The sequence below is a fragment of the Triticum dicoccoides genome, chromosome 5A (genome assembly GCF_002162155.2).
Source record: "Triticum dicoccoides isolate Atlit2015 ecotype Zavitan chromosome 5A, WEW_v2.0, whole genome shotgun sequence".
In the NCBI taxonomy this organism is placed as follows: Eukaryota; Viridiplantae; Streptophyta; class Magnoliopsida; order Poales; family Poaceae; genus Triticum; species Triticum dicoccoides.
This window is the reverse complement of record NC_041388.1, coordinates 560441491-560460763: the sequence shown is the minus strand read 5'-3', so window position 1 is coordinate 560460763 and position 19273 is coordinate 560441491. Positions and strand designations below refer to the sequence as shown.

At 42.9% G+C, this 19273-nt stretch overlaps 2 pseudogenes; both read left to right on the top strand.

Annotated features, from left to right (window-relative positions):
• The first annotated feature begins 379 nt into the window (after positions 1–379).
• Positions 380–4126, top strand: LOC119297873 (annotated as a pseudogene).
• A 535-nt stretch (positions 4127–4661) lies between these two features.
• The window catches only part of LOC119299992, a 41121-nt pseudogene continuing 26509 nt past the window's right edge, over positions 4662–19273 (top strand).

Genomic DNA, 19273 nt, shown 5'->3' with positions numbered 1-19273 from the left:
TGTCGCTTGGTACGTTCACGCATAGACGCGACCGGCCAAAGCTTCGGCCGGTGCCCCGTCGTGAAACGTTTCCCATAGACAAAAGCTGTCCGTGTAACCTAATGTTCCAGTCACTAGTCTGACCAGTCAGCAGTGACGGTGGCATCCCAACTCCCGACGTGGACAGCTGAGATGTCAACTCTCAGCTACCAGAAGTACAAGAACTTTGCGTTATTCAATCGTCTCCTTCCGCAGTCCAACACTCGTGGATGCTGCTTAGTCAAATTAGGCATCGCTTGCTTGTAGACCAAGGACTAGTACAACTATGTACTTATCCCCACTTAGCCTAGCAAGAGTTAGCTGGGCCTTAATTAGCACTAAGATTTTAGCCTGACCGATCATGGATTGGCCGGCTCTCACCACCTGCACCGTTGTCATGATCCTTCTCTTCCTGCAGTTGAGTACTTCCGAGGACCGGCTTGTCCCCAGCGAGCCGCTCTCCCTGGAAGCCACCATCGTCTCCAATGATGGTGGATTTGCCTTTGGCTTCTTCAACCCCTCCAATTTAACAACGTCCAGTCTGTACCTAGGCATATGGTACACGGCATCCGTGAGCTTACGGTCGTGTGGGTCGCCAACCGAGAAACCCCGGCCACCGACACCTCTTCCTCTCCACCAATGGTCTCCCTCACCAATACCTCTAATCTGGTTCTCTCCAATGGTAATGGTGGCCGTCGTGTCCTTTGGACGACCAACGTGGCCACTGGCTTGGGATCTTCTACCTCGATGGCAGTGCTTCTGAACACTGGCAATCTCGTCATTCAGTCGTCAAATGGCACTATGCAGTGGCAGAGCTTCCACCATGGCACAGACACATTCCTCCCTGGCATGAAGCAACAGATAAAGAATAGCACACGCGGCACCACCGGCTGTCTGGTGTCCCCTCGGAGGGGCACGCTTCTCCTATGGCAGCGACCCGAACAGATCCCTCCAAGTATTCCTATGGGACGGGGATCACTTGGTGGCTCGCAGCGCCCCCTGGACAGGATACCTAGTGATGAGCCTACACCAACTACAACTTGGGGCTGTCACGAATGCCAGTGGCCTTCGTCGACAATGACGATGAAACATATGTCACTTATAGTCTCTCCGAAGGCGCCCCACGCACCAGGTTTGTGCTAACATACTATATATGGTTAGTATGAGGCTATGAGCTCCAAAGCTGGAGCAGCAGGACATCAACATGGGTTATCCTTTATAAGTTTCCGTCTGCTGAGTGCGACCGCTACAGTTACTGCGGCCCGTATGGCTACTGTGACGAGACGGCTGCGGCACCCATCGTGCCAACATGCAAATGCCTTGATGGCTTTGAGCCGACTAGCACAGAGGAGTGGACCAGTGGAAAATTCTCGGCAGGGTGCCGACGGAAGGAGGCACTGCGAGGGTGTGGTGACGGTTTCGTGGCCTTGCCGGGGATGAAGTCGCCTGACAGGTTTCTGTTTATAGGTGGGGGCAGGATTAAGTTCGAGGAGTGCGCGGAGGAGTGCAGCCGCAATTGCTCCTCTGTGGCATACGCGTTTGCCAACCTGAGCAGCAGCAGGTCTGGAGGGGATGTGACGAGGTGCTTGGTGTGCAACGAGGAGTTAGTTGACACAGGAAAGGTGGGGGAGCTCGGCGGTGAGACTCTCTATCTCCGGCGTGCAAGCATGGATGCAACAACTGGTACCAGTTCTTAATTTCTCCCTCTTATTCCTATTGGTTTTTTCATTTCTCTCTTTCTATGACTTGTTTAGTTCTCAATAACAAGCTTCTAGCTCTATCATTCACTGTGACCATTGCTTTGTTGCTAGCAATAGTCATTTCTCGGTCCATACTAATAGCCTTCGGATGAAGATCTTCTTGTCCCTTTCGTACTTCATATGATGTTAAAATTCAATGGCTGTTAGTGATGACTTAGAACAATTTATTTCTTAGTCAACTAAGAAATAGTTAAATCATATTTTCTTGTATATGTATTTATTGCACAGGTAAAAGAATAAAGAGCAATGCAGTGAGGATTGTGCTGCCAATTTTAGGCTCTAGTGTTCTGGTACTCGTATGCATCTCCCTTGCATGGTTAAAATTCAGAGGTATGTTTAGTATACTCCTTTTAGTAAAATGTTATATTTGCCCAGATTATGAGAGAGCACATTTTCCCGGCCGAACTTGGACTACGTCATCTACTACCACAATATATCCTTAGATTATAAATTTTAGATAGTTTAGAGCATGGTTCAGCTACTGTTTGGAGTGATCTAATGATAAAATGTAATCTAGTAGTAGATAATATGGATTCCACATGTTAGATAAATCACATTGTTGTCTTGCCGCTTTCCATATTCAGGCTGGGGGTTTCAACCACCTTTTCTAATAAAGGGTGATATTGCTTGTTAAAGAGGTTAAAAACAAGAGAAACATCTTGTCACACAGCTGCTGTCACTATGGCTGTGTCTGGTTTTTGTTCCAAGGGAGTGGGTGGGTGGGTGGGGGGACTATGTAGACACGCCTCCTGGATTATTTCCTCTAATTCCATGAGTTTGCAAATTAGGGAAAACTATGCATACCTCAATAGTTATATGAAGTAAAATATAACTATATTATTTCTTATTATTGTGTTGTGCTAATTAGAGAGGAAGTGACTTTTAACATTATGGGAACAGGAAATAACAAAAATTGGAGAAATCCAAATAAGATAAGATCGGATGGTATGGGTATCTCTGACGAATGTGAAGAAGAAAACCCTCACTATGATCAAGCATTTCCATTCGTAAAACTAGAAGAAATTGCCCTCACAACCCAAGATTTCTCTGAAACCTGCATGATTGGAAAGGGAGGTTTTGGTAAAGTATACAAGGTAACTCTATGCTCTTTCCTAATATTCATTCTAGTCATGAGAGCTAATTTTTTCATATAGCAAATTTAAATCTAAGATTCCATTACATTTCTCTAGGGAATGTTAGGTGGTCAAGAAGTTGCAATCAAGAGACTAAGTAGAGATTCTCGACAAGGAACAAAAGAATTTAGGAATGAAGTGATTCTAATTGCCAAATTGCAACATAGAAACTTGGTTCAACTTCTTGGATGTTGCAGCGAGGGAGATGAAAAACTCCTGATATACGAGTATCTACCTAATAAGAGCTTAGATTCTACCCTTTTTGGTACATATTGTAATAACAAACCATCATTTCTAATTCAACTCAAAACATTTTTATTACAGTTGTTTCTTCTGTTAGATGAGTCAAGAAAACTGATGTTGGACTGGGCGACAAGATTCCGTATAATCAAAGGGATTGCAAGGAGACTTCTATATCTTCACGAAGACTCAAGGTTCACCATAATTCATAGAGATCTGAAAGTTGAAAATGTTTTGCTCGGTGCAAATTTGAAACCCAAGATAGCTGATTTTGGTATGGCGAGGATCTTTGGCGATAATGAAGAAAATGCAAATACCCAACGCATTGTTGGAACATAGTGAGTACCCACTAAAAAACTCATATTAATTTTTCAATAAATTCAATCTTACACTTGAAATGATCAAAATAGTGGCTACATGGCTCCTGAGTATGCAATGGAAGGAGTCTTCTCTACCAAGTCCGACGTGTACAGTTTTGGCGTGTTACTACTGGAGGTTGTAACCGGTATAAGGAGAAACTCCATTAGTCAAACCATGGGATTCCCTAGCCTCACAGTTTACGTGAGTACACACGACTTCCTTTAACTTTCATTTCCAGAAGTGCATCCAATATCTGAAGCATCTTTTGACACAGACATTTTAAATTGATATGATCGATGTTCTTGGTTATTTCAGTCATGGAATATGTGGAAGGAAGACAAGACTGAGGAGTTGCCTGACTCATCCATCATAGATACTTCACCTGATGAAGTTTTACTTTGCGTCCATGTAGCGCTATTGTGTGTCCAAGAGAACCCTGACGATAGGCCGCTCATGTCATCTGTGGTGTTTGTCCTAGAGAACGGAAGCACCACACTTACAGCCCCCAATCGCCCTGCCTGCTTTGCGCGACGAAGTGCTGAAATGGATCAAATCAGAAATGATATTCAAACTTCCGTGAACAGTTTTACTCTTACTAAGATAGAGGGCAGATGAAATAAATCCTATTTTTAGACTCATCGAACTGCTCTCGAAGGAAAATCTATGAATTTAACACTACTGTAAAATGTATGGCTCAACAAAATAGTGATGACATTCTGTAAAAAAGAAAAGAAAATAGTGATATTTCATGTGTTGCCTAGTAGTCGTTATCTTTTAATATGTTTTATCTTCCGTTTTTTGTCTGCATGACAGTCTCATTTACCGAAAAAGGCTTTCACCCCGCTTTATATATAAAGCAGTGATCAATAGCACCCGGTACAAACGCACACTCCCACAACACACGCGCGCGCACACACACCCAAGGCATGATACATAGGCGATGAGCACAGCAACACAATTCCTAGCACTACAAGAGCAGCCGGGGGCTTCCACTGTGCACACGCCACCGCGAAGAAGTGAAACCGCATATGACGAACCGTGGGCTCCAAGGCGGCGCTTTCAGGAAGGATACGACATCGGAGCGCCGCCACCACCCGATCCGAGGATAAGAGTTTCCCCTGGAGCAACACGATGGGCAATGAGAGCCGCGATGACGCCTTCAAGAAGGTCCGTCTGAAGATAGAGCAGATTTTCATCCCGGCCAACAGTCACCGCCACCGAGCGCCACACCCAGGCTAGCACGCCGCCCACATGGCCGTCGCAACTGGGCAGCACCGAGGCAGGGGCTCTGCCCATGAGCGTCGTGCCACTACCACCAGGGCCGCCGCCCCAGTATCCAAGACCTTGACACCAAGTCACCCAAGACCCGCCACTACCCCAACTGAAGAGACCTTGATAGTCTCATTTACAAAAAATATATATTAAGATACTGCTTAAATGAGGAGGGACTTTGAAGAAAAACACTTCAATGAAGGTGACATTTACATTGGATACAAGTGATTAGGTGGTTAGATGAGGAAGATAAATACTTCCTGTGTCCAATATAAGCGTTGCTGATTCGATACAACTTTAGTACTAAGTCAGCGACACTGTTTTTAGGACGGAGGGAGTACCAAACTACGCATAGTGACATTTACAGCGGAAGCACACATTGCCGTTTACTCGTAAATTGTATCTAGGTCTGACTACTCCATGTATAGCTTAATGTTTCAGTCACTAGCCAGCCTAGTCAACAGTTACTGTGGCATCCCAACTCTGACACGGACAGCCACAATGTCAACTCCGATACACTCTCAAGTTGTCTCAAGACTCAACTATACTCTGAAGCAATTTTCCATTATTCCAAAAACGAGTAGGCCTCATTCGTCAAAGCATTTTTGGAATGTAAACAACCGAGGCTTGATGCAGGTGCTCCCAATTTAAAAAGGTAAAAGGACAAAGAGCAATATAACGAGGATAATGTTGCCAATTTTAGGAGGCACTTTTCTGATACTCATATGCATATTCCTTGGAACTCAAAGGTATGTTTCATCAATCGTAGTAGTTGCAGCTTCCCATTCTCAATCAGTTGCCAATTATTGCCATGGTGACAGACGTGCAACATTTATAGGGTTCAAATGGAACTTTTTCTTTCTTATCTTCCCCACAGCCACAATCTCCTACCTCTCCGTCCTCCCTTCACCTCGCTGCTAAATCCCGACACTAGTTGATGAAGGAAACGGTGGAGGGATCTCTACTCTGGTAGCCTTCGGCAGCGAGATGCTATCTATAAGCAATGAGTTGAGGTAGAGGGTATGGCTGCGCAGCGGTGGCGGTGGCGTTTTTGACTGAGCCGAGAATATTCAGTGGTGAGGTACCAGTGGCCGCAATCCCATCTACAGGTAACCGAGCAGCAACGACAACCATCTGCATCCCAATGAGGTGGTCCTCCGCTTGGGCGCAGGATGGTGTCATTGTCCTATGCTGCTAGGCAGTTGTCGCAACTGGCTGGAGTCTTCGACCTTCAGATTCGACTGCAATGACAAGTATGATTTGCCGACCAATTCTGCCACCACAGACGGGGCAGTAGAGCATGAGGATAGTGTGGGACTGTCCGAGTGTCCCCAGTTGGAATTTTGGTGGTGCCGATGACCTTCCTTCGTTGCCATCTTTTGTCGCATGTGCAACGACGACCTTCGTCATTTCGGAGCTTTGGTGGCAACTGGAACTTGTTGCAATTTGATTGCCTTCTTATGCGGGCATGGTCTTCACTTGTGTGGCACCTCATGTTAGGACCATGCTACACATGTAGCTGCTGGTACCGCAGAAAGAGGTGGCAATAACACATGATGACTTCGGTTTTGGTGATGCTTCTCGAGTAACCGATCTAGAGCTCCTGGGTGAAAACCCAAGGTCTGATGATAATTTGTTAAGCATGGCAATGGCGTTGTTTTTTCGTCATTTCCTTGTTGAAGGCAACGGTTGGATTTGCTCGAACCTTATCTTCAAGGTGAAAACCCATGATTTGACCTTTGGTGGTTGGATCCGGCGAAAATAACGCTTGATAGTTATTCCTTTCCTAGAGGCATTGCTACTTGAGAACCTTTCTCGTTGTCTTTATGATTTCAGAAGAGGGTTGGTAAGGAGGGTCATTGTTCTAATTCGTCGATCGTTGTTTTGACCGCTTCAGAGTTTTTCCCCTGCTCTTTTTCCTCTACGTCGACAGAGCTTCGGCCTTTTATGTCTTTGCTCTTTTCTGGCGTGATTTTGTGTGTTTACGTTAGTGTTGATTGTGTGCATCTTAATTATGAAGAGGTTGGGTGTGTGTGCTCATTGTATTTGTATCCCCTTGATACTTCATTTTGTGTCATTAAAATCCACCATAGAACATAAAATGGAGGGGAAATTACTAACAATGTGGGAGCAGGCAAGAACATAAAATGGAGAAAGCACAAAAATGTTAGATTGGATGACATGTGTATGTTGGATAAAAACCATCCCCCGGTCAAGAATTCATATTTGTTATATTAGAAGAAATTGCCTTTCAGCCTTTGTAACCCGCAATTTCTCCGAAACATGCATGATTGGGTAGGCTCGGAATCATCCAATGTAAACATATTTAGTTTCTTCTAAATAGGGCGAAATAATTTGTTTATGTAATAAACTCAAATATTAGTACCATTATGTTCTTATATGAAATACTAGGTGGTCAAGAAGTTGTCGAGAAGAGACTAAGTGCAGAATCTCAACAAGGCACAATAGAATGAAGTAATTGTACTTGCCAAATTGCAGCATAGAAACCTGATTCGACTTGTTGGGTGTTGTGGGGAGGAAACTCTTGATATATGAAGTATATGGCTAAAAAGAGCTTGTATGCTATGTTTTTGGGGTACATATTCTTATAACGCACCATGGTTTTTGAAGAAACTCAAAAACATTTTTGCTTATATTCGTTTTTGTATATCAAAAAAATATATTATTGGACGGGCTAAAAAGGTTTAGGATAATTAAAGTGGTCGCGGTGACTTTTGTATCTTCACAAAGAATCATGGCCATAACCGATAGGAATCTCAAAGCCAGAAATATTTTGTTAGACGCAAATATGAAACCCAAGATAGTTGATTTCGATATGGCGAGAACCTTTGGTGAAACCTGTAAAATGCAAATACCCAACGCGTTGTGGAACATAATGAATAACCTCATGAACAACTAGCTCATTCTAACTTGTCACCAAATTTAACTCTGTTTGCTAACTCTTTATATATGAATTTTCAACTAGTGTCTATATGGCCCCTGAGAATGGAAAGGAAGGCGCCTTCTCTACTAAGTCTGACGTCTACAGCTTTGGCGTGTTACTACTAGAGATCGTAACTGGTATAAGGAGAAACTCCAACAATCAAACCTTGAGTGTTCCTAGCCTCTCAATTTATGTGAGTTCACTCAAGGTTTCTCTTAACTTTCAATTTATAATAATATCAAGATTTCGACAAATTTTTCCTTTTGGCAACTTAATCAAAAAACCATACCTTTCATGTTTTTGATTGTCCCAAACAAGGTATATGTGGAAGGAAGAAAAGGCAGAAGAATTGGCCGACTCATCTATCATGGATACTTGTTCACCAGGCGCATTCATGTGTGTCCAAGAAAACCCAGATGACATACCAGCCATGTGAATGGTCATGTTTGTCTGGGAGAATGGAAAAAGCACCGCACTTCCACCTCCCAACCGCCCTGCCAACTTTATACAAGGAATCACATAAATAGAGAAATTGGAGGCGATATTCAAAACTCCGTCAACAGCCTTATTCTTACGTAGATACTAGGGCAATAAAAAATTGTGGTAAGTCATATATATATATATATATATATATATATATATATATATATATAATGAAAACCTTTTTTCTTTAAGAAACAAAAAGGCCATGCATCATTTGGTTCGAGGTCTTTATGTTCCAATCTTTTTATTCCTTTTATGGTCGGCGTTGCTTACTATGTCAATTTAGTAGTAAGTATGATCTTTAACCAAGAATATAACCATCGACAGATCCCAATTTAGATATATTAAAACTGAGCACAATCCCTGCCCTCCCAGACCATCAAGTTTCTGGCCGTCGGATGTGTGTTTTGGGTCGCCGCTGGCCGTCAGATGATTATCTAATCCCGTAATTAATGGGCCAGGTGTCCTAGGGAGGCTATTCCGGTGGAAAAATCAATGGCCTCTGGTTGATTGGGCCAGGCAGCCCATTTAGTGGTTGGTGAAAGAATAGCCCACCAATTAGCTGGTGTGCGACGTCGCTTCAGTTTAGGTTAAGGACATCGATGAAGGAAATATGCCCTAGAGGCAATAATAAAGTTATTATTTATTTCCTTATATCATGATAAATGTTTATTATTCATGCTAGAATTGTATTAACCGAAAACATAATACATGTGTGAATACATAGACAAACAGAGTGTCACTAGTATGCCTCTACTTGACTAGCTCGTTAATCGAAGATGGTTATGTTTCCTAACCATAAACAAAAGAGTTGTTATTTGATTAACGGGATCACATCATTAGGAGAATGATGTGATTGACATGACCCATTCCATTAAGTTAGCACCCGATCGTTTAGTATGTTGCTATTGCTTTCTTCATGACTTATACATGTTCCTATGACTATGAGATTATGCAACTCCCGTTTGCCGGAGGAACACTTTGTGTGCTACCAAACGTCACAACGTAACTGGGTGATTATAAAGGAGCTCTACAGGTGTCTCCAAAGGTACATGTTGGGTTGGCGTATTTCGAGATTAGGATTTGTCACTCCGATTGTCGGAGAGGTATCTCTGGGCCCTCTCGGTAATGCACATAAGCCTTGCAAGCATTGCAACTAATGAGTTAGTTGTGAGATGATGTATTACGGAACGAGTAACGAGATTGAACTAGGTATTGAGATACCGACGATCGAATCTCGGGCAAGTAACATACCGACCAAGGGAACAACGTATGTTGTTATGCGGTCTGACCGATAAAGATCTTCGTAGACATGTCTCGGTCATGTCTACATTGTTCTCGAACCGTAGGGTCCGCACGCTTAAGGTTTCGATGACAGTTATATTATGAGTTTATGAGTTTTGATGTACCGAAGGAGTTCGGTGTCCCGGATGAGATCGGGGACATGACGAGGAGTCTCGAAATGGTCGAGACGTAAAGATCGATATATTGGATGACTATATTCGGACATCGGAAAGGTTTCGAGTGATTCGGGTATTTTTCGGAGTACCGGAGAGTTACGGGAATTCGCCGGGGAGTATATGGGCCTTATTGGGCCATACGGGAATAGAGGAGAGAGGTCAAAAGGAAAGAGGCCTGCGCCCCCCCTCTAGTCCGAATTGGACAAGGGGCGCAGCCCCCTTTTCCTTCTTCCTCTCCCCCTCTTTCCCCTTCTCCTACTCCAACAAGGAAGGAAGGAGTCCTACTCCCCCTCCTAGGCCGGCCGCCCCCTCCCCCTTGCTCCTTTATATACGGGGGCAGGGGGGCACCTCTAGACACACAAGTTGATCTTCATGATCGTTCCTTAGCCGTGTGCGGTGCCCCCCTCCATCATATTCCACCTCGGTCATATTGTAGCGGTGTTTAGGCGAAGCCCTGCGACGGTAGAACATCAAGATCGTCACCACGCCGTCGTGCTGACGGAACTCCTCCCCGATGCTTTGCTGGATCGGAGCCCGGAGATCGTCATCGAGCTGAACGTGTGCCAAGAACTCGGAGGTGCCAGAGTAACGGTGCTTGGATCGGTCGAACCGTGAAGACGTACGACTACATCAACCACGTTGTGCTAACGCTTCCGTTGTCGATCTACAAGGGTACGTAGATCACACTCTCCCCTCTCGTTGCTATGCATCACCATGATCTTGCGTGTGCGTAGGAAAATTTTGAAATTACTACGTTCCCCAACAATCGAAGGGGTAGCAAATCCTTCCATTCTCCTCGCAGCCGCCGATGAATCTTCACGCCTCCCATGATGTTGACCAGCCGCCGTTGTCTTCCTTCACCAGCAGCAGTAGAGAGGGGCTCCACTCTCAGACCAGTGAGGCACAACACCATTGCCACATCCGACGGTGCCATGGCTCCGATCTCCACCGATGCGAGGCCGACACTTGGAGAGGCCATCAGGTTGGTGTTCGGGCAGTGGACCGCGCTGCAGGTGGCAGTGCAGGAGCGGTGGGGCGGCTGCGGCTCCCACGCCAACGCCGACCAGTTCAGCGAATCCATCCTCTCCTGGTTCTATCGCTCAAGGGTACGTAGAGATACTTCAGCAATCAGCATTGTTCAGATAATAAATAGTATGTTCTTCCTTGTCTCCTTGAGGCGTAATCCTGTAGTAAAGTTGATAATGTTTAGTTTAGCATCTGAATTCTCCTAGATCTAGCGGCGTGGGGGTCCACTACTCGACTTTCAGACCAGTGTAGCAGGGTTGGTCTCCACTTTGTGGCAGCATGGGGCTCGAGCCTTAAGGAAAGATCGTTTTGAGCGACCTAGGTTTGCCTCTACAAGCATAAATCGGCAAGGAAACGGGGGTGCATGCCAACATTCGATGGAGTCCGCTAGTACAGATCATTCTCTTCCCTTTATCTTGGATATAATCAGTGTTCTCTGCTGGTTTGGAACGTTGGATTTGTCTTTTCCGAGTGCCTAGGATTAGCATTCCACAACAATCAGAATGTCAACCATTTGATAGGAATTTTGAGCACAAAGTCACAGACACGTGTTCTTTATAGGAAAATTATTAGGTCCAAGTACTAAAGTGGATCTGTCAATATATCATGAGTAGTGAGGATGGTCTCTTTCATTGAAGAGATTATAATATATAAGACGATATTATGTTCACAGAAAAAGAGAGGATATGTTTTTGGTATTCTCCTCTGTCATTACATAATTGCACTATTACTATCAATAGATCAATTGGTTCAGCTTTTCCTATAATTTCAAAAAAGTAAGATGAAGGCTTTGAATTTAGTTCTCTATTTCTCGACAAAGTAGGTCTCTTACTTTTCGTCAACTGATTTCCTTTATCTCCATGTTAGACTCTCATTTTCTTCATGCTATCTTATCGGCGACTTGCTCCTCTGCGCAAGATTCTGAATGACCCACTCTTGTGCAGGTCCTCACATTCATGTTATTTTTTGTACTTATCATCTGATCATCATGATGGCACACATTGCACATCATGAATTAGTTACACAGAGAATATACCTTTAATTTTTTTGACTGCCTCTTGAATGTTTCTACTATTGCTTTCAAAAAATTGTAAATTTTGTGTCTACATGTCAGTAATTCATCTCATTTGTCGGTTTATTCAAGGACATTTAGAATACGTGTGTTACTTTTTCATTTCTCCAATAGTATTTTGCAAAAGAAAAAAATGTTATATTGGTAGGTCATGTCTCCCATTTTTTCTCTTTAGCTTTTAAGCATGCGAGTTTAGATATTTTAATATTGTAGACAGGAATGCTTATGATGATTTAAATTTCATTATAAATCCATATCTTCTTCCAACACATTAGTATACATAATGGCCACATTGGCATGTTAAAATTTCCCTAATTCAAATGATCTAGCTTTCAATGCAAGAAGAGACATACTTACTCCCATGTTGGTTGAGATGCTAAGAAACAACCCACTGAGAGGGCTATTATCATATCTATGTTCAAACATGGAGTCGCTAGAGGTAATAGTCTTGGTTTTCAAATATAATTTATATACCTACAACATACATCTGTTGCCGGAAGTATACATATGCACATGTACCTTGTGTTTACCCAACGCTCACCATAACTGTTGAACTGCAATTCTTTGCCCAAGTAGCTAATATCACTCCACCATTAACATATGAAAATATATCATTATCATTACAGGCACATATACATGCATGCATATACATTGGGTCCCAACACAGGGAATTTCCACTAATAAATCTGCTTCCCTGCGTATCATGTAGTTGTGGAAAATATGCTCATGTGTGACATAAAGCTATCAATGTATGATCTAGGGCATGAGAAATTTCTGTTTGAGTTAGGCATTTGATTTCTGGCCATTGCAAATTGTATCTCAAGTAATGCTGTCAAGTTTGTTAATCGAGTAAATACTCATATTGATAAGTGATTTTCTTTCCTGAATCGATTGGTCTATTCTATCTTCAACTCAAGGGAAAGTTCTCTGTATATAGCATTACAACTTTGAATTTGGCATTGTAAAGCTACGCCATGCAAGCAGCCCTATTAACTTAATTTAACTTGATGAGTATTTGATTTGGGTCCATATAATTGCATCAATCCCTAACATTAAAGTGTAAAGTGGACTGGCGCAGCAACGCGCGCCATCAATGATCTAGTGAGTTGAGTAAGACTACTCACAGTGGGAGTAACATAGATGGTAACATCACATTTATCTAGGCAAAATAGATGATGTGGCATGTAATTAATAAAGAAAGAGAGACATATAGTAACATAGCTAGTTACTGTAACATCACACATATCAAGAAAAGATAAGTCTATTACCTAATAAATGAAATGATGCATGACACAACATATATGTTACTACCCACTGTGAAGATAGTAACATAGAGTAGTAACATACACGTGTTACTACTCTAAGTTACTACCCACTGTGACTAGTCTAAGTGGTGATGTACTTTCCTCTTAGACTACCCACAGTGGGAGTAACATACATGATAACATTACATATATCTAGATAAAATAGATGATGTGGCAACAATTAATGAAGAAAGAGAGGCATGCATGTGGTAACATAGCTAATTACTAGTAGTATGAGCAACATCACATATAACAAGGCAAGATGGGTCTGTAACCTGATAAATGATGTGTGGCATGACACCACACATATGTTACTCCTCACTATAAAGGTAGTAACATAGACTAGTAACATATGCATGTTACTAATATACGTTACTCCCACTGTGACTAGTATTAGAATGAAACTTTATATTTTATATTTTCTTGAAGAGAAGGCTTTATGATATTATGCCACAGTGTGGGATAAAATTAGGGCGTGACATTCCACGTATTGAGTACAGATAAGCACGCTGACTTTTCTGAACACTGAAGAGCATGGGTTCTTCTGCAGCTAGCTGCTAGTCTAAGATGCTAATAAATTAAGCATAAACACCATGACACGCTTCCCAGCAGCAAGTGCATGTCGGAACGAGAAACCATCATGCCCAGAGAAGAAATCAACTGCGGTTGTTGGCCATGATAAAAAAAGCAGGTAAAAAGATTGGGAAGCATAACATGTAGCAGTCAAACTCAAAACTCAATGGACAGACTTGATTCTTACAGTTCTACAGGGAAGATAGGTCAGTTATATCCATCCTCCGTACAAGAAAATATATTCGGTCAAAGAACATTTTTTAATAATAAATACGCATGGATTAGCTCAACAAAAAGATGCATACGTCTGTGTTAGTTACACTCCATTTGTAGCCATCGATCGTTCATGCAGCAAGTTTTTCTTGAAACTATTCATAGTGTATTAGTGTTTACCTCGGGAAAAAAAAACTATTCATAGTGGTTAGAGGTGCACCCGGAAGCTATCACACCTTTCTCTAGTGTTTAATGTTTTCAGCTGTGACATGACAAGTAATAAAATATTCAGTTTGCAGATTAAGACGTTAGGAAATTCAGTCGGGAGAATGGAAGCACCTTTTCCGTTGGTACGTACATTTATAGGTTTGACCAACGACTTTGAAATCCTGTGATCCAACCGCGCCGGAGCTGGACCGTATGATCTGGGCCCGGTCAGTATCTTAATGTTAAGATCTCAACCACCGCGGTCATTCGCTGTGTCTTACTATTACGGATTTTTCCTTTTAGTGGGAGGCGATGTGGGTAATGGTGACGAAAAGAGAACTACTCCCTCCATTCGAAATTACTTGTCGAACAGATGAATATATCTAGACGTATTTTAGTTCTATACACATTCACTTTCGAGACAAGCAATTCCGAACGGAGGGAGTAGCTATCTAGTCAGCAGTGTTGGTGGCATCCCAACTCCGACGTGGAAGGCTGAAATATAAACTCCAGCACATATTATGAAAAAACGGAGGGAGTAGCTATCTAGTCAGCAGTGTTGGTGGCATCCCAACTCCGACGTGGAAGGCTGAAATATAAACTCCCGCACATATTATGAAACCAACTCCTTGTAGCATTCTGCAACTTTGCATTCGACGGTATGAGTACCTCTTACAAACTTCGGGAAGGAAACCATCCCCATGATCATGAATTTCCATTTGCCAGATTTGAAGAAATTCCCCAAGCGATGAAAAATTTCTCTGAAACATGTATGATTGGACAAGGAGGTTTTGGCAAAGTTTACAAGGTAACCCGTTTCCTAACACCCTATTATATATTCTAAAAATCGTTAGAATTTTGTGGTTTGTGTTACAAAATTAAATCAATATTTTACCTTAAAATTCTCTAGGGAATGTTGGGTGGACAAGAAGTTGCTATCAAGAGGCTAAGTAAGGATTCTCAACAAGGAACAAAGGAATTCAAGAATGAAGAGGCTAAGTACAACTTCTTGGATGTTGTGGGGAGCAGGATTAAACGATGTTGATTTATGAGTATCTACCTAACAAGAGCTTAGACTCTACCCTTTTTGGTACATATTGCGGAAACACAACATAATTCGATTAAAAACTAAAAATTTGTTTTATTTTTCTTACGGTTGCTTCTCTTCACACATGATTCTAGCAAAATGTTGTTGGACTGGGCGACATGATTTAATATAATTAAAGGGGTCGCTAGGGAATTCTCTACCCCCACCAGCATTCAAGACTAACTATAGTTCACAGATATCTCAAAGCTGTTAACGTTTTGCTAGATGCGGATATGAAACCTAAAGTTATAGATTTTGGTATGGCGAGGATCTTTGGTGATAACCAACAAAATGCAAATACTCAACGCGTTGTCGGAACTTAGTGAGTACACGTAGGGTAACGTAGCAGAAAACAAAAAAATTCCGACCTACGCACCAGCCAAGGACCACTATGGAGACTGCATACATAGTTTGATCTTTTTCATTACCGACTCGTAGCGGAGTGCGAAGTAGAGTCGATGACGATCGGCGGTGCAGATCCCCGCAGCTAGGATTTACAACCTCCCAACCGCGAGGATGTATACCCTCATCTGCTCCTCAGACAGCCCTCCGGGAGGCGGTCGAATAGCCCCCCGGACGGTGTCGCGCACAGCCCTTCGGGAGGACCTTCGAAACTCGAACGGTCACTCGGACAGCCCTTCGGGATTACCTTCGAAACTCGGATGGTCACACGGATAACCCTTCGGGAGGCACTCACGAACTAAGACCGAAACTATGTTCTCTCTACAGAGTTGCACACATACGATGTCATCTATCCGGCAGGGCTTCGCCATCCAGAACTAGTTCTTGCCGGAACCCAAACAGCCTTTCGGCTCTAAGAAACTATTTCGCGGGGAGGGAGAGAGAAGCTATATCATTGCATGGCATTTGTATGTGAGAAGGGATGAGGAGAATGGCAGCCCCTTCTCCTCCTTTTATAGGCCAAGGCAAGGGGTGGGGTGGTGGAGGAAATACCAAAACACCCATGCTACATGTCCCACATGAAGGGTGAAATGATAACTCAAGTGGGGAACCAAGGGGACACCATGGAGGCACCCCCTTAGCCAGCCACAACCTTGCCGCCCCCCATGCCCCCCCAACAAGCCACAACATGTCTCCTAGAAACATGGGTGCTCCCTAGACAAAAAGCCACCAAACATGTAACACCCGATTCGTAGTATCTTGTCCCCTCGTGCTGAGACAAGATGTTTTCCGTGAAACATTTTTTCTGAAAAATTCCGGAAGGTCCCAGAACATTTCCGGCACCCTCTAAAATTCTTCTGGGCAAGATCCGAAACATTTCCGGTGTGGTGATTTTTATCAGCAAAAAGCAACAACGGCGGTTACGGCAGCTCCGGAACATTTTCGGTTTCTCTCCGAAAATCCCAAAATTTCCCAGACCAATTCTGGGGCCCTCTAAGAATTTCCAGGCGAGTGCCAAAACTATTTTGACCTAATAATATATTCCGAAACAAATTTTCGATTTTACCGAAACTCTTTCGGTGTTCTCTCTCCGGAACTCTTCTGTTATCTCCGAAACTTTTCCGGTGACTTTCTCTCAGACTCCCTGTCTAGTATTCAACAGATAGATGACCCTTAAGAGTGTGAGCCTATAGGTTCGGGGAAGTATAGACATGACCTGGAACCCCTTCTGATCAATGATCAACATCGAAGCCGTGGACACCCATATTGACCCCTATACCCACACGAATGAATATTCGAGTGAACCTCCAGTTGCCGTGTGCTATTCCTGTTGCTTTGTGATATGTTACAAATACCCGAGCTGAGATTTACTTGCATCCCCGTGGATCAATGACTTGTCCACTATGCTAGTTACCTCGTTACCGGTTTTGTTATATTTTCTCGTTTCCGTGTTGCGGCATCCCTATGATCAAATCACACTGTGTCTGGCCAGACGATGATGGATACCGTAACACCGAGAGGGCCTGAGAATATCTCTCCATCGTCGGAGGAGCAAATCCCAATCTTGAGCTATCAAGTTACTTGACACACTTTTCCATGAACCCGTAAGCCGCCGTAATAGCCACCCATTTACGGATGACGTTTAACAAACCCCAAAGTTCATGAAGCAAGTATGAAGAAACTCGAAACTCTCATGGTCTAAGGAATTATGCAAACGTTAACCATCTCTGTGTTATGTACCATTAACTTGTGACGACCGAATCTCATAGTATAACATCAATCCAGGCCGATTCAACACAAATGTTCTCTTAACATTGTGCCCTCAAACTTGCTGGCATAGACATGCCCATGACCAGGAAAACAGAATCATCATGCAACACTTGAGCTAGTCTTAGAGGCTAGACCAGGAATACTTCTTACCGTTTATTATTCCACACGTGCATATGAGTCTTCCTCCGAGCCTCGTGTTATTGCAGACTCGAGAACCATAGCAGTTATAGCATGGAACATAAAGATAATTATGAACATGGAGATAAGTAATAGCATTTATTATTGCCTCTAGGGCATATCTCCTACAGACTCCCACTTGCACTAGAGTCAGTAATCTAGTTAATGCTAATGCACTTTACGCATGTGGTATAGCCTGATTTTCATCGGATCTGACAACTTCAGTTCCGTGTCTATCTCTGCATATCCTCGCGTTTTCACGCTTTCATAAAATTCATATTTTGTGCGGACTTGGCTTTTATGTATGTGAATCATAGGTCGAACCTGGATTCCTCAGACTGAGTTATGGAGAAACTACCTGCAGTAGTGTCCCATTGACAAAAGCCATCCTGCAACCATACTAAGTTCATGAATGAACTATATGATTCAACATCTTGTTTGTCGCTTCTAAAGCGTCAACATACTTAGTCATTTGTTATAGAATTCGCCACAGTATCCTGTTGGGAACAATTTGCAACTACCGTGACACCATATTGTGTATTACACAAAACCCTTAACTTAAATCAAAAATCGCATGGAGAAAAGATGAAGACTGTATCGATGTAACATTTTACAACGAACTCTTCATGATCTCCCCTTGCGAGCAAACATATCATCAGTACTTACTCTAGTACTCAATGACATATTTCACTGTTGTCCCTGAAGGAAATATGCCCTAGAGGCAATAATAAAGTTATTATTTATTTCCTTATTTCATGATAAATGTTTATTATTCATGCTAGAATTGTATTAACCGGAAACATAATACATGTGTGAATACATAGACAAACAGAGTGTCACTAGTATGCCTCTACTTGACTAGCTCGTTAATCGAAGATGGTTATGTTTCCTAACCATGAACAAAGAGTTGTTATTTGATTAACGGGATCACATCATTAGGTGAATGATCTGATTGACATGACCCATTCCATTAGCTTAGCACCCGATCGTTTAGTATGTTGCTATTGCTTTCTTCATGACTTATACATGTTCCTATGACTATGAGATTATGCAACTCCCGTTTGCCGGAGGAACACTTTGTGTGCTACCAAACGTCACAACGTAACTGGGTGATTATAAAGGAGCTCTACAGGTGTCTCCAAAGGTAAATGTTGGGTTTGCGTATTTCGAGATTAGGATTTGTCACTCCGATTTCGGAGAGGTATCTCTGGGCCCTCTCGGTAATGCACATCACATAAGCCTTGCAAGCATTGCAACTAATGAGTTAGTTGCGAGATGATGTATTACGAAACGAGTAAAGAGACTTGCCGGTAACGAGATTGAACTAGGTAATGGATACCGACGATTGAATCTCGGGCAAGTAACATACCGATGACAAAGGGAACAACGTATGTTGTTATGCGGTCTGACCGATAAAGATCTTCGTAGAATATGTAGGAGCCAATATGGGCATCCAGGTCCCGCTATTGGTTATTGAGCGGAGACATGTCTCGGTCATGTCTACATCGTTCTCGAACCCGTAGGGTCCGCACGCTTAAGGTTTCGATGACAGTTATATTATGAGTTTATGAGTTTTGATGTACCGAAGGAGTTCGGAGTCCCGGATGAGATCGGGGACATGACGAGGAGTCTCGAAATGGTCGAGACGTAAAGATCGATGTATTGGACGACTATATTCGGACATCGGAAAGGTTCCGAGTGATTCGGATATTTTTCGGAGTACCGGGTAGTTACGGGAGAAGCAATGGGCCTTGATGGGCTTTAGTGGGAAG